Raw genomic sequence first — 15,183 nt, 5'->3', positions numbered from 1 at the left:
GGTGCTGGTCCTCTGTCCTCTCAACATGGGGGCCCAACTCGAGCCATGTCCCTAACCTATACCTGCCTATGTGTTCTCCACCCCAGTAAGGATGGCCCGGATGCCAGCCCAGTCTCTGCAGGGTCTCTGGGTCTCTACTACTTGACATTCCCAAGGCACACTTCCAGAAGCTTCCCGACTCCGTAGGGCGACACCGAGCAGAAAAAGAGGAACCATAATGGGTCCAACCCCCATATAGACATGCATGCACGCATGCACGTGCACACGCATGCATGCATACACATGCACGCACGCACACGCATGCATACACAAGCACCCGCACACGTGCATGTACGCGCACACACGCATGCATACACGCATGCATGCATACACATGCACGCACATGCATATACATGCACGCACACACGCACATGCATGCATACACATGCACGGACGCACGCATACACATGCACACACGTGCGCAATGCATGTATACACATGCACACACATGCATGCATGCACATGCACGCACACACACATGCATACACATGCACACGCATGCATGCATACACATGCATGCACACACGCATGCATACATGCACGCACACACGCATGCATACACATGCACACACACGCATGCATGCACGCACACACTGTGCCCATGAGCCCGCTCAGGAACTTAGGAAGCCACCTCCAGTTTATACAAGACTGACCTGCCCGTGTCAGCCTCCATCAGAAGCAGGACTTGGCAACCCTCCAGGGCAGCCCTGCCAAACAGAACTTTCTGGAACGGTGGAGATACTCGATCATCTGCATTGTCCAAGGTGGTGGCCATGAGCCACAGGTGGTTGTTGACCTCTGGAAATGTGGCCTGTGTGCCAGCGAGGCTGAATTCTGAATTTTATCTCATTTGCAGGAATGTGAATTGAAACAGCTGCACGTGGCTAGAGGCTCCCACGTTGGCTGCACGCGGCAGAATCCGCTTCTTGCCTGGAATTAGTGGGTCCGAGGAGGGCCCCAGCACAGCTGTTTTTAAAACATTCCTCAGTTGATGCTAAGGTGCCCTGGGGGGTTATCTACCTCACGCCAGCCTTTTGATGCATTCTCAAAGCGAAACTCACTCAAAACCGGCATTCTGGTTATTGGTGGGCATCTCTCTGACACAAAACAGTTTTTCTTTTCTTACACAAAACAGTTCATGATTCTTGGGATTTTGGAAAAGCATATGGTATTTTTTTTGCACTAATATCGTAACTGCTGACTCAAACTTTTCCAATATTTATAAATGAAAGAGGGTTCAAATGTCCCCCTGCCGGACCTAAGCCGTTTACAAAGTTGACATATATACTGAACACACAGGCACGTGTACAAACCCAAATCTAAGCAGCGAAATGCCCAGGGTCATGTGATCACTGTGGATCTGAGCCCACCCCAGGATAAGGCTGATGGTCAGGATGTGGCGCCAGAATTTAGGAGGGTCAGCTGAGCAGCAGGTAGGGCAGGCTGGGAGTCAGCCTTCTGTCTTTGGGGGTTTTTATTCCTGTTGCTGGAGGATCAGGAGCTATAGCAGTGCTCGGGCCAGAACCAGCGAGAAAAACAGCTGCAGGAAACCGGAAACCTGGTTGGTGGGCACAGAGAGAGATGCGCCTTCGGGGCAGGAAGCCCGGGAGCCATGAGGACTCCAAAGGGGGGCGGTTTAGAACTCCGACCCTGGGACTCCCCCGGAGAAGCCATATGCAGAACAAGGCAGGAAGAAGGACCTCCTGTGTCTGTGATCCCGTGTCTGTTCCGATGTCCCCCTGCCCACTGGCTGCCCCGCAGATGAGGAGGTCAAGGCCCTGCAAGAGGACGCAGCCTCAGCAGGACTGACTGGCCAGCACCCCAAATGCCCTGAAGTTGAATTTCCTGTCCCTGTACTTTGGTTTCCCTCCGGCTGGCTGGCCCCTATTGCCTTTCAGATGTCCCTGTGTCCACTCGGAGTCTGCTGCCCTCTGGCGATGGGGTATCTCACCGCCTAGCAAAGGAAAACCCACTACCCTTCCTGAAACAGAGGGGGAGAAATTGAGTAAGTTGGGGGTTGGGGGAAGTGTCATGCAATATGTGGAGTGGCCACCAGATGTCACTGTGGCTCTTACATCCACCTTCTCTCCACTGACTCCCCGCACAGCCCAGGTGTAATCCTGCAAAATTCCGGGCAGGTCCCAGTTTCCAATGAGCATCCCCCTCTGGGACCTTGTTTGGACTTCAGGAAACTTGAGTCGCTGGCAGGGCTGACAAATCCACTTCACAGATGAGGAAATTCAGTGTGACCGTGCTCTGTGAGATACTCAGGGCAGAACAGGGACAGCTTGGGGACGGTTAGGGGACTGGACTGAGTCAGAGTCACGGAGGCCAGTGACCATCCCAGACCACAGAGTGATGCTGCAGGACCCCTAGCTCCCCCCTAGTCCTAGTCCCTTTGAAATGCGACCTTACTTGAAAATAGGGTCATTGCAGATGTAACTGGTTAACATGAGGTCAGACCGGAGTAGGTCAGACCCCTAATTCAAAGTGACAGTCGTCCTTATGAGAGCGGTGTGAAGACAGACACACAGGGAGAGTGCCACGTGATGACCAAAACAGAGACTGGACTGCTAGAGCTACAAGCCAAGGAATGCCAAGGATTGCCAACAACCACCAGGAGCTCGGATGAGACCAGGAGGGAAGAGCTCTCCCCTATGGGTTTCAGAGGGAGCACGACCCTTCCACCCCCTTGACTGCGGACTTCTGGCCCCCTGTGTTGTCTCACAATACGTTCCTGTTGTTTTAAGCCCCCGAGTTCGTGGCAATTTATTACAGCAGCTCTAGAAAACAAATACACCCCACTTGAGTGTACATCTGTTTCCAGCCTGGATCTTGACTGATAGCCAATGCCCAGAAGAAATCTGTGAGGCTCCCTTGGGGACAGTCAAGAACTGGAAGAAATGGGGCCAATCTCTCAAGGAGACACGAGCACCCTCTAGGTATGCTTACTACTGAGCCCAAAGAACTAGCAGCTCTGTATGTCATCAGAGAATCAAGTAGCACTTAACCAGAGGGCCCTACTTGTTCCAAAGTTGCTAGTGGGGTTTCCAGACACCAAAATAAAGCCCTCTAGGGTTCAACTGTCCATCTCCAGAATATTCCAAGCAAGCGTACTCAGTGTCATCAGCAGAGGAGTTGGCTGTGAGGGCAGGGCTGAGGATGGAGGGTCAGAAACACAGAGGCTGGTGCCCTGGAGGAGGAGCATCCAATCAGCATGGTGGGCCAGGTCCAGGGCAGGAGGATGGACCCCAGGTCAGCCGCCTAGCAGCAACCAGGCAGATGTGGTCTCCTGAGCCAGGAAGGACCCCGCCAGCTGCCAGCCCCTTTCACCCTTCCTGAAAATAGATGGTCTTCTTGGACTTGGGATCCCTCAAGGGATGGTGGAGACATAGGAATCAGAGTGGGTCACCCTGGTTGTCCTGGGCCTCTCACACTTGTTACCACCCCATCTCCCATTTGAATCCTTGAGAATTCAGTAATGACTTTGGGGGTTACATGTGGCATAAACTCAACTCAAACATCTACTCACCTAAGTCACTGGAAATCCTATTTCAGGCATGGCTAGATCCAGGCAACCAAATGGCGCCACGCCACCAGGATTCAGTCTTTTTGTTTGTTTGTTTCTGCATTTTTGTTTTTTTTTTTTCCTCATCTCTCAGAAACATATTCTCCTGGGTAGGTTTCACTCTCAACAGATTCCCCCCTTCATCAGGACAAGATGAACACCAACATTTCCAGGCTCACGCCCTACCTGCTTAAAACCTAAATAGAGAGAGATTCCTCTTTCCCAGTAGTTCAAACTAAGGTACTGACACCCACTAGGGCCATGTGATCATCTTGAAATCACCACCACGTGTCAGATTACCCAGGCCTGGGCCACGTGTCCATTCTAGGGCAGGAGAAGAGGACAGATGTGCAAAGCTATAATATAAACAAAAAGGTCCGGAAGGGGTCCACCTCCACGGCTTACGGGTCGGGTGATGGGCGACATGTTACATGGCTTTTGCAACATTAATGTCATTGATAAAATGGGGACAAATCTAGTGCTTATTTCACAGCATCTTGACTATCTGAAGGTAAAGGGGTACTCATGACAAGTGTTCAGCCCCACACCATCAACATCAGAGAGCTGTTCTTACAGCATCCTGCTGTAAGACCCATGGGCCATACACGTCAAATACAGGGGTCACATAAATAAGGATGAGAAAGGGCATTGTAGGCAAGGGTACCCAGTGATGGGGACAGACGGCCTCTGACACCTGACTGATTTCCCCTCCCTGGCTCTGGAGTCTTGTTAAGTCTTATTCTGGAGAATCGATCACAGTGAATTAGTGAAAAAGACCGACCTAAAGAAAAGTTGAAAGTAATGAGCCAAAACAAAACACTGACACTAACTTGAATAAGTCCTTAGGAGTACTTTTATTATTTATGTGTTTTATTTTAAATAGCGTCCAGTGAGAACCTACCACGTGCCAAAGGCTACAGACACTGCAAAGATAAAACAAGGCTCAGGCTTTGGTCTCAAAGAGATCCCAACGAACATGACTGCCTAAGATTGACCAAAATGCCTTACATCAGTGTGTCCATTAATTTTATTATTTCATAACTAACTTGCCCATTTCTTTTTGCTTTTTATAATTATCAAATGGATACATGTTCACTCTGGAAAAGTCCCATGCAGAAAAGTATAATATTGAAAATGGAATCCCCACCACCTCTCAGAATTCTGGCCCTTACATATACAATTAAGGAAATACATAAGTAAGGAAGAAAAAAAGCCAAGTTAGTGGGTAGATGGCTCTCCAGTCTTTTTTTTTTTTTTTTTTTTAAGCATCATACTATACCATACTGTTCCACAGCTTGTTTTTTCTCTTAGAGGTTTATCTTGGGCGTCTTCACTATGTGCATATATGAAGGTCCACTTCCTTCTCTCCTTGTAGTTGACATGCTGAAAATCCCTATAAATATCATTTTATAAAGTAATACATCAAAACACAAAGAGAAAAAAATAACAGAAGGCTATAACGTGAAAAGTAAAATTCTACATCTTATCTCTCAACTCACAATCCCAGTCCCTGAGGTAGCTACATTTTTTGTAAACTCTTTGATTGAAGCATGTGATACACGTGGAGAAAAGTGCCCGGAGATTAAGCAGACAGGTCAGTGGGTTTGTGCAAGAAGAAGACACCTGCTCAACAGCACCCAGAACAAAAAGCAGAACATTACCAGTACCTCCAAAATGCCCGTTTAATATTGCCCATTTGTCTCCATTCCCTTTTAAATAACAAAAATTGGTATAGAACACTTGAAAGTAAAACAGACACAGAGTATAAAAAGTCAGAGTGTAACTGACTCAGAGTATAATGGAGAACTACAGTCTTATACCCCAGCTCTTCCCTTCTCCGGAGTCCACGTCTTGGGGTCACCCACCCTCGCCTCTTTGAAGCTTCCTTAGTCTTCTGATTCTTACCACTGTGTAGACCCAACCTAGGCCAACATGTCACATTACACGGGATGTGACAAATCCCGTTCGTAGAATGACATTAATTTAAACCCAAAGTGAGCCACTTGCTGTAATCAAGACAATGTGTATTGTTGAAAAGTAAAAACAGAGCAAAGATTCCAGAAACACACGCACTTAATATGGCCCATTAAGACAGAGGTGCAAAAGCAACTCGAAGGAGAAAGGATAGTCTTTTCAACAAATGCTGCTGGAATATTCAAACTCTGTATGCAAAAAAAAAAAAAAAAAGTATCTCAATCGAAATTCTCATACCTTATACAAGATTAATCCAAAATGAATCATAGATTAAAATGTAAAACTATAAAACTTTTTGTTTCACGAAAACAGAAAATCTGGGGGACCTAGGGTTAGGCAAAAAAGGTTTTTGACATGACCAAGAGCAAAAACTCTAATTTTTTAAAAAATAAGTTGGACTTCATCAAAATGAAAACATTTGCCCTGTGAATAACACTTTTAAGAGAATGAAAAGACAAGCTACAGTTTGCATTAAAATGTTTGCAAACTATGTATCCCACAAAGGATTTGTATCCAGCATATATAAAGAACCCTCAAACTCAACAATAGGAAAACAACCAATCCCAAAAGTGGACAAAAGACTTGAACAGATACTGAATCAAAGAATATATATGGATGAAAAATAAGTCCATGAAAAGTTATTCATTGTCATCCATCATCCTAGTCATGCAAATTAAAATCACAGAGAAATACCACTCTTTTACCTGTTAGAATGGTTAAAATTAAATATACAACCTTAAGTGCTGACAAGGACACAGAGCAACCAGAATTCTCATACGTTGCTGGTGGGAGTACAAAATGGTGCAGCCACTTTGGAAAACAGTTTGGCAATCTCTTAAAAGCTAAACCATGCACATACCATGAGACCCAATGATCCCACACCTAGGGATTTGCCCTCCAGAAACAAACATATGTTCATACAGACACATGTACATAAATGTTCATAGATGCTCTATTTATAACTGCTTAAATATGGAAGCAATCCAACTTTCTTCAACAGGTGAATGACTTAACAATGTAGCTCATCCATACAATGAAACACTATTCAGAAAAAAAAGAACCAACTATTGATACATGCGGTAGGCAGGAGCTTACACGAATCACAAAGGCATTTTAAGTGAAAAAAAAGCTAGTCTCAAAAGGTTGCGTATTGTATGAATCCCTTTATAGGACCTTCTCAAAAAGATACAATTATAGAGAAGAAATCAGTGATTGCCAGGGGTTGGGGGGCATTTGGGAAGAAAGAAGGAGGACTATGAAGGGATAACACAAGAGAGATTTTGCGGGGGGTGGGGGGGTGATTTGGATTGTTCTGCATCCTAAATGTGGTGGTGATTACGTGAACCTGTGCACGGTTAAAATGCAGAGATCATACACGTTCCCCGTAAAAGTTCACTTTACTGCATGATAATTCTTAAATTTTAAAGAGTGAACCCAAAGTTCTAGCTGATGAATAACTCTTGTAAGCAACAGGTGATCTGAGCCAATTGTCACGTGACATAGCAACTATATTTCATTAGTACTATGGTTTTTAAAAATATATTCTTAAGGAAAAAAATATATAGCTGCCAAGTGGGCTATGACATAATGCTGAGATGCCATCAATGTGAGACACATCCCAATTTCAGAGATGGTGAAGTGTGAAAACAGGCATGCCCAGAACCAATGAAATAAAGTATTTCTTTTAATGAAGAAACTATTGCTCAGTCATTTATGGAGAAGCATGCTAGTTAGGGTTTTCCTCTATGACTGCTCATGATCCCAAGGCCATCTTGGACAAAGTTACAGTCCCCTTGCAGATGCCCTTGCTTAAAACTTTTCTCCCTCTTTTCCCTGAACAGAGAATAGCAGTGGGAAGGGTAGCAAGTCATATATTTAGAATGTCACTCACCCTTTTCTGAGACCTGACTCCAGCTGCCTGCTCCCTAGACAAAGAACAGGGAAGATGGTGAGAACTCCCATGGTCTGAAATGACATGAGGCCAAGCAGAGGGCCAAGCTCTGCTGTAAGCCTGAGGTTCTGTCCACCTGCACAGGGTGGCTGCCATGGCCTGGTGGTTGAGACCATCTGCTGCGGAAACAGTAAGACCTGGACCCTGTCTTGGCCTCTTCAGCATTGTGCAATCTCAGGCGAGTCACCTGGCCTCCCCAAACCTCCACTTCCTCAGCTAATTTTTTTTTGTTTTTTTTTTTTTAATTATGGTAAGAACAGTTCACAATTTGTTCGGAGATCTACCTTCTTAACAAATGCTTAGGGTACTATACAGAATTGTTGGAGATAGGGACAATGTTGTACAGCACATCTCTAGGGCTAACTCCTCTTGCTTAAATGAGACTTTATGCCTGTTGATTAATACATCCTCATTTCCCCCTCCCCCAGCTTCTGACAACTACCATCCACTCTTTGATTCTATGAATTTGGCTATTTTAGATACTTCACTTAGGGAAATGGAAGTTCTTGCTTCCTGGGGACTGATGCAGGGATTAACATTGATGATTAATACATGAAAAGAGTGAAGGGAGGTGCTTGCTTCTACAAAACTCTTGCCAAAAAGCATTCCAGGGATAGACACAAAAGGCTGTAAATAGGGGTGATGGCTAATCCTATATGTCATCTTGGCTGGGCCACAGGGTGCCCAGAGATTTGGTCAGACATTATTCTGGGTGTTTCTGGAAGGGTGTTTTTGGATGATATTTACATTTAAATGGACTCTGAGTAGAGTAGATCACCCTCCATAATGTGGGTGGGCCTCATCTAATCAGTTGAAGGCCCAAATAGAACAAAAGGCTGCCCTCTCCAGAACCAGCCTCCTTCCTGAGTCTCCAGTATGTCACCCTCCCCATTCATGTGAGCCATTTCTTTGAAATAAATCTCTTCATATATATACAAGCATCTTATTGATTCTGTTTCTCTGGAGAACCCTGACTGACAGATAACATCTGTAAGCCAAAGAAGAGTTCTCTTTCACTTCACCCCTTAGTAAAGGGGTATATTCATAGTATATTAGTGATAATATATACTTAGTAGTCTATCAGTGACAATATGGAACAATATTTTCCCCAAAGAGTGCCTACAAAGAGAAAGTAAGATCTGTGCCTTACATAGTCTTGTCCACACTCTGTGCCCCCCTGTATAGGAAACACACAAGGAAAAGAGAAAGAGGGCAAAGAGAAGCAAGAAGGTAGAGGTGTTGCATCTTGGCACAGGTAAGAGCTCCTTGAGGTCTGCAAACCCTAACTTCTTACAAATGCAGGGAAGCCAGTATGACCTCCCAGGCCACTCCTCGGCGAGGCAGCCCATCCAAGTCAGTGAAAACTAAAAGAAAGGGTATCCTTTTAGGAAGCCAGGGTCTGTTTCCTCACCTTGATTCTAGTCTAATCATCAAGGGCAATTCAGAAGAAATTGAATCCCTCTTCCATTTGGTACCCTTTCAATAACTGGTAGACTACCGTCCCAGCTCATGATTCTCCTCACCAGGCTTTGTTTAAAATCCCCAACTTCTCCAACCCTTGCCCATACAACATGGTTTCCAGTCCCCTCACCACCCACCTTTCGAATATGGTAACAATTTGCTAATGTTCCTCTTAACACAAGGCCCCAGGAGCTCAAAGCACGGTCCAAATGTGGTTTGACTAGCCCAGAAGATGCAAGGATGCTTCTGCCTATACAAAGCTGTGCTTACAGAATTGACTTTTTAAACCTAAAACTAAGTTGGATACATGGATCGATGTTACATTTCACCCTTGAGATTGTGTCAGCTCATAACTGTTGAAGGAAAAAATGTCTGCAAGATTGGTCTGTGCCTCCATCAAGCTATGGATAAAGTAAGCCAGAAATGGACAGCACAATGGCTTGAGCCCCATAGCATCTCTGTCCTTATTTGATGCCACTGTTGAGACCATGAGCAAGAAAATAAATTCTCCTTTTGAAAGCTTTCAATATTTTCTTTCTTCTTTTCTCCAGTCTCAGAATGGTTGACCCTCAATCCTATTCTCCTAGTCTCCATATACACCTGTCATGGTCATCTCTCAGCTGAATCATATTTCATCTGTCAGGGTGTGACTGTGGCCAAGGCAAATAATCATGCCCTTTTCACAGCTGCGAATGGGCTGGAGTGGACCAGATGCATTCCAAATTCCCTTCTAATTTTATGGTCCTTTAGATCTGTGATATCTTAGGTCCCGGTATCTGTTTGACAAGCTCCTCCCACCCACCCACCCACCCGCCCAAATCTACTCACCGGTCAGAAATATCTGCTGCCCTCCTGGCTCCCACAAGGGTCCTTGAGCAGAATCTGACCAAGTTGTGGGTCAGAGCAGGAATTTTGTTTCCTCTCTTCTTTTTGGCTGTCTGAAAATAATCACAAGATATCATTTAGAGTGAGTGAATGGTTCTAGGCATACGAACATTCTAAAGAGAGCTGAGCCAGTGGATCTGTCTACTTAGAATACCAACTTGAATCCAATCAGTAAAGTTTTTGGGTTTTTTTTTAAGTTTGGGGAAGGTTGGCAGAATTTAATAATGCATCTTTGGGTCTTCATAATGACATATAGCTAGTTTGACTGGATATTTTACTTCTCAATAACCTAAGTTAAGTTATTTCATGGATGAAGCTCAAAGAGGCAAGCCTGCTATGAGACAAAGGACCTGATCTGAGCTCAGTGAATGTGCAGCCCTGGGCAAGTCACTTGAACTTCTGGTCCTAGTTTCTTCATCTACAAAACAAGAGCCTCAGAGTAGACCGACCTCAAGGCCTCTTCCAGCCCCTGGTCTCACTGTTAACAGAATGAAGAGACAAGGGGCGCCTGGGTGGCTCAGTCATTAAGCATCTGCCTTCAGCTCAGGTCATGATCCCAGGGTCCTGGGATTGAGCCCCGCATCAGGCTCCCTGCTCAGCGGGAAGCCTGCTTCTCCCTCTCACACCCCCCCGCTTGTGTTCCCTCTCTCGCTGTGTCTCTCTCTGTCAAATAAATAAATAAAATCTTTAAAAAAAAAAAAAAAGAGGGGCACCTGGGTGGCTCAGTGGTTAAGCATCTGCCTTTGGCTCAGGTCATGATCCCAGGGTCCTGGGATCGAGTCCCACATCCGGCTCCCTGCTCAGCGGGAAGCCTGCTTCTCCCTCTCCCACTCCCCCTGCTTGTGTTCCTGCTCTCGCTATCTCTCTCTCTGTCAAATAAAAAAAAAAAAGAATGAAGAGACAAGACACAAACCAGCAGAAAATATTTGTAAATCACCTACCTGAGGGAGAACTTGTATCCAAAATACATAAATATCTCTCAAAACTCAACAGAAATACAAACAACCCAATTCAAAATGTGTGAAATGTTTGAACAGACACTTTACCCAAAGAGATAGAAGGTAGCTAAATAAGCACGCGAGAAGACTTTTAACATCCTAAGGCAACAAGGAAATCAAAACCAAAGTGAGACATCACCATACACCTAACAGAATAGCTACAGTTAAAAAGGCTGAACCATACTAAGATTGGTGAAGATATGGAGCAACTGGAACTCTCATTCCCTGCTGGTAGAAGTGGAAAATGCTATAACCACCTTGGAAAACAGTGCCACCGTTTCTTAAAAAGTTGAAACATGCACCTCGCTTTTGACCTGGCCATTCCATTCCTATGTACATCTCCAAGAGAAAGGAGAGCATATGTCCACCCAAAGACTTGTACACGAATATTTAGAGCAGTTTTAGTAACAACCAAAGAAGTGGAAACAACCCAAAGGTCCACCAACTGGATGAATGGATAAACAAACTATGGCATACCCATGCAAGGGAAAACTACCCAGGCATAAAAACAAGTCAACTATGGATTCATGTATCAACATGGATAAATCTCAAAAAATTATGCTGAATGAAAGAAGCTAGAAGTGCATACTGCATGATCTTTTTTTAATATAGTATTTTAGAAAGTGCAAGTTGATCTGCAGTGACCTAGTGACAGAAAGCAGATGCATGATTGCTTGGGGACAGAGGGGAGCAGCTGGGGTACAGGGAGCAAGGGAGGGAGAAATTACAAAGGGATTTGAGGATACTTTGGGGAGTGATAATACATTTATTATCATGATGGTGGTGATAGTTTCGTGGAGATAGGTGTCAAAGCATATCAAATTGTACACTTTAAGTATGTGTTTATTGTATAATAACTATGCTTCAGTAAAGCTGTTTATAAATGAAAATTTTTAAAAACTTTAAAGACTTCAGGAGGAATTAGAAATTCATACTACGAGGGGCGCCTGGGTGGCTCAGTCATTAAGCGTCTGCCTTCAGCTCAGATCATGGTCCCAGCGTCCTGGGATCAAGCCCCACATCGGTCTCCCTGCTCCACGGGAAGCCTGCTTCTCCCTCTCCCACTCCCCCTGCTTGTGTTCTCTCTCTCACTGTGTCTCTCTCTGTCAAATAAATAAAATCTTAAAAAAAAAAAAAAAAAAAGAAATTCATACTACAAAAATAAAAATCCACAGATTACTTCCTCGTTGCGAGGGATGAAATGGAATGCACCATGGAGCATCAGTCAGTCATCACCATCATGGAGTGGTAAATGTCAGCACATAGTTAGGCAGGGTCGACCAGATATTATGTGTCTTATGATGGACACAGTAAGAATACCAAACCTCACCTATGAGGTGTACTAACAGAAATCCTTAACATGAAGACTGATGATGTTAAACCCTCAAATCCAATTCCAGGTATAGGGTACCAGGGATAAAGGAATAAGCCAAGGGACACCCTGAGGAAGCACCATCCAGAACGGGGGACATCTTTTGTTTAACTGGCCTGTTCTCATCAGCAGGCCAGTGTGGTGAGAAAAAGGGATGAGGTTAGATTGGGAGCTTTAGAAGACCTAACTCCAGATACAAAGTGTGGAGCTGGATTCTGGAAAGGGAACTGGGACCCAATTGTGGAAATCTGAATATAGCCCAAATACTAGAGAAGACGGAAAGGTATTGCCATGGGAAGGTGAAGATCATTAACCATAAAATGCAGGGTACAAGACATACACACATGGAAAGACAGAGCTTTGGCATTAACGGCAATTTTGGGGTGGTGGGAATTTTAAAATTTTTGTTTATCTGTATTTTATAATGATCTAAAATGCACATAACACTACTTTGAGGGCAGGAAGATTTTTTTTTAATTAAATAAGAGCCTCAAGAATTATTTTCATGAGTGTGCTTCATGAAAACATGAAAGTGAGGCTTAAGCGTTCCCCCAGTCATGAGTTCCTGATTGGGACCTTGGATCAGAGTTGTTTTGTATCTGTCTACTGACCTGGAACATTGAACTTGATCCGAAATGGAGTAAAACCAGACCACACAAGATGTACACTTGCTTCAAATGGCACATTTACTATTCTGGGGTAAGCAAAGGTTGTATACTGCACACACACACACACAGGGCACCTCATTCTCTCTGAGGTTGAGCAAGAAAACTGCCCAGCTCTGTCCTCTGCTGGGATCATGGCATGCTGGACTCAGGGGATCCAAGAGCCCCTTATGTAACTTGGTACTTAGACCTGAGATAAAAACGTCATTTTGGGGGGCATTTTCCAAGAAAAAAACTAAACCTCTCCCAGTAAAACTATGGTGGTAGTTCTCACAGTGTGGTCCTCAGAAAAACAGCGTCACCCAGGACTTAGAGATACGAAATCTCGGGCTGTACCGCAGACCTGCTGAATGGGAACCTGGGGGGCAGGGCCTGGTGATCTCTGTTGTAGTGAGTCCTCCAGGTGATCTCACTGAAGTTGGAGAACCACTGAACTGTGCTGTCCTCTCCTCTCCCCTACTCAAGCTCTGTGCTGATAAACATTCCCACCAGAGAAGAACGGGCAGTAGAGTCACCTCGTAAGCCCTTAGATCTCACAGATTCCTAGGACTTACAGCAGCAAGTAATATGTGTATCACACTATATAAAAACCTATGGATGTGGGCGCCTGGGTGGCTCAGTTGGTTGAGCGACTGCCTTCGGCTCAGGTCATGATCCTGGAGTCCCGGGATCGAGTCCCGCATCGGGCTCTCTGCTTGGCAGGGAGTCTGCTTCTCCCTCTGACCTTCCCCCTCTCATGCTCTCTCTCTCTCAAATAAAAAAAAAAACCAACCTATGGATGACAGATCAGATGCATATTTATGGTGCTGTTTATAGGTGATTTTATGCGTATTGAGAATAAGCCCGTGCTTTTTTTAAGTCGTTCACAAACCTTTAAAAAAATATACTGTTCATCCACTTTAAAATGAGACTTTGGGTAGTAAAAATGCTAATGCCAACTGGTGGCTTTAAAAAAAAAAAAACCTAGAAGATTAAGAAATAAATTAAGAAGAGCGTACATCAGCGTTTCTCAATCTTGGCACTATGGACATCTAGGGCCAGATAATTCTTTGTTGCTGGGGGCTGTCCTGTGCATTGTGGGATGATTAGCAACGTCCTTGGCCTCTACTCGCTAGTGGCACTGCTCTCCTGTTCCCAGGAGGTGGCAACCAAAAATGTCTCTAAAGATGGCTGAATGCTCCCAGGGAAGCAAGATCACACCCCTATCCCACAGGTTGAAAACCATTGTTATACATAAAGGTTCACAGAGCTTGACTTTGATGTGATCAAAGATATCTCACTTACCCTCCTGATGTGAGCTGTTCCTAGAAACTCATCTCTACAAAGAGAGAACGACAGAATATCTCAGTTACTTGCATCTTTTAGAGAAGGAACTAGGGGCTGGGGTGAAGGCATGGCCCTGCCTTCTTCCCTGCACCATGAACTCATCCCCTTATCCCTCTAAGCCCACCTGGAGCCAGCCCACCTGCTTCCTGAAGCTTTTCCCAGCTACACCTTTCCCTATTGTCAGTCTGGTTTCCCCCCCAGAATTGGAAGGGAACTAAGAAAGGGTGGTGTCCCAAAAGTCAAAGAAAAAGTGCTTTCCAGAAGGAATAATGAGCCAGTGTGGAGCGTCATAGAAGTAGAACAAGCCCAGGACAGAAAGGAAAGCATCATGTCTGGCATTTATAGGAAGCCATCAAAATGGCCATTGAGGAAGACACTGACAATTTGACTCAGCGTTGGGTGTGGATGGCTGGTTTCAACAGTTTGAAGGATGAAAGACAAGGGAGGGAAGAGGGAACATGAGCAGGGGAGAGAAGTAGAGGGCAAGGATGGGGGAGGCCTTGCCGTCATGGCTCACAATCTACTCACCTTGCCCTCCTGGCACCCACTAGGGTCCGGGGTCCAAACCTCACCATGTTGTGTGTGAGCACATGCCTCTCCTCCTTCCAGCAATGAATCATCTGTACAGAGTAGCAACGTGCCAGTGAGTCACAAGGACTGGCTTCCCCCCTTCTGAGCTGAGAGGAACTTAATACGCCCTCACTGATTTACATATGATCTCAGGGGACTGAAAGAGCTATAAAGTAAACTCCGTGTCTGTCTCCTGTTCCAGAATTCCACAAGCCTCTTTATCTTGATGGGTTCCTTCCTGTGTGCTTCTTCAGGCAGACTTTGCATACAAACATATTTGCTATCAAGGAAGCACAATAAATCCTGCCCTACCACTGCAATGTACCCCAAAAAATCTCGTAAATTGGACCCAAATGTTCACTGCAGAAGAATTC

General features: G+C 44.9%; 1 long non-coding RNA gene across 1 annotated transcript; it reads right to left on the bottom strand.

Annotated features, from left to right (window-relative positions):
- Positions 1 to 4,362: 4,362 nt before the first annotated feature.
- On the bottom strand, positions 4,363 to 14,862 carry LOC135362949 (uncharacterized). The gene is made up of 4 exons (XR_010408447.1): positions 14,768 to 14,862; positions 9,822 to 9,931; positions 7,473 to 7,506; positions 4,363 to 5,000 (listed from the first exon to the last, which is right to left on the bottom strand). It is a non-coding gene; the product is annotated as an uncharacterized LOC135362949 (long non-coding RNA).
- Between the last annotated feature and the right edge of the window lie 321 nt (positions 14,863 to 15,183).

Source organism: Mirounga angustirostris, unplaced genomic scaffold (assembly GCF_029215605.1).
Source record: "Mirounga angustirostris isolate CCGP_5_RB_7025 unplaced genomic scaffold, mMirAng1.0.hap1 SCAF_17, whole genome shotgun sequence".
Taxonomy (NCBI): Eukaryota; Metazoa; Chordata; class Mammalia; order Carnivora; family Phocidae; genus Mirounga; species Mirounga angustirostris.
The sequence above is the reverse complement of the archived record's forward strand: the minus strand, read 5'-3'. Positions and strand labels throughout refer to the sequence as shown.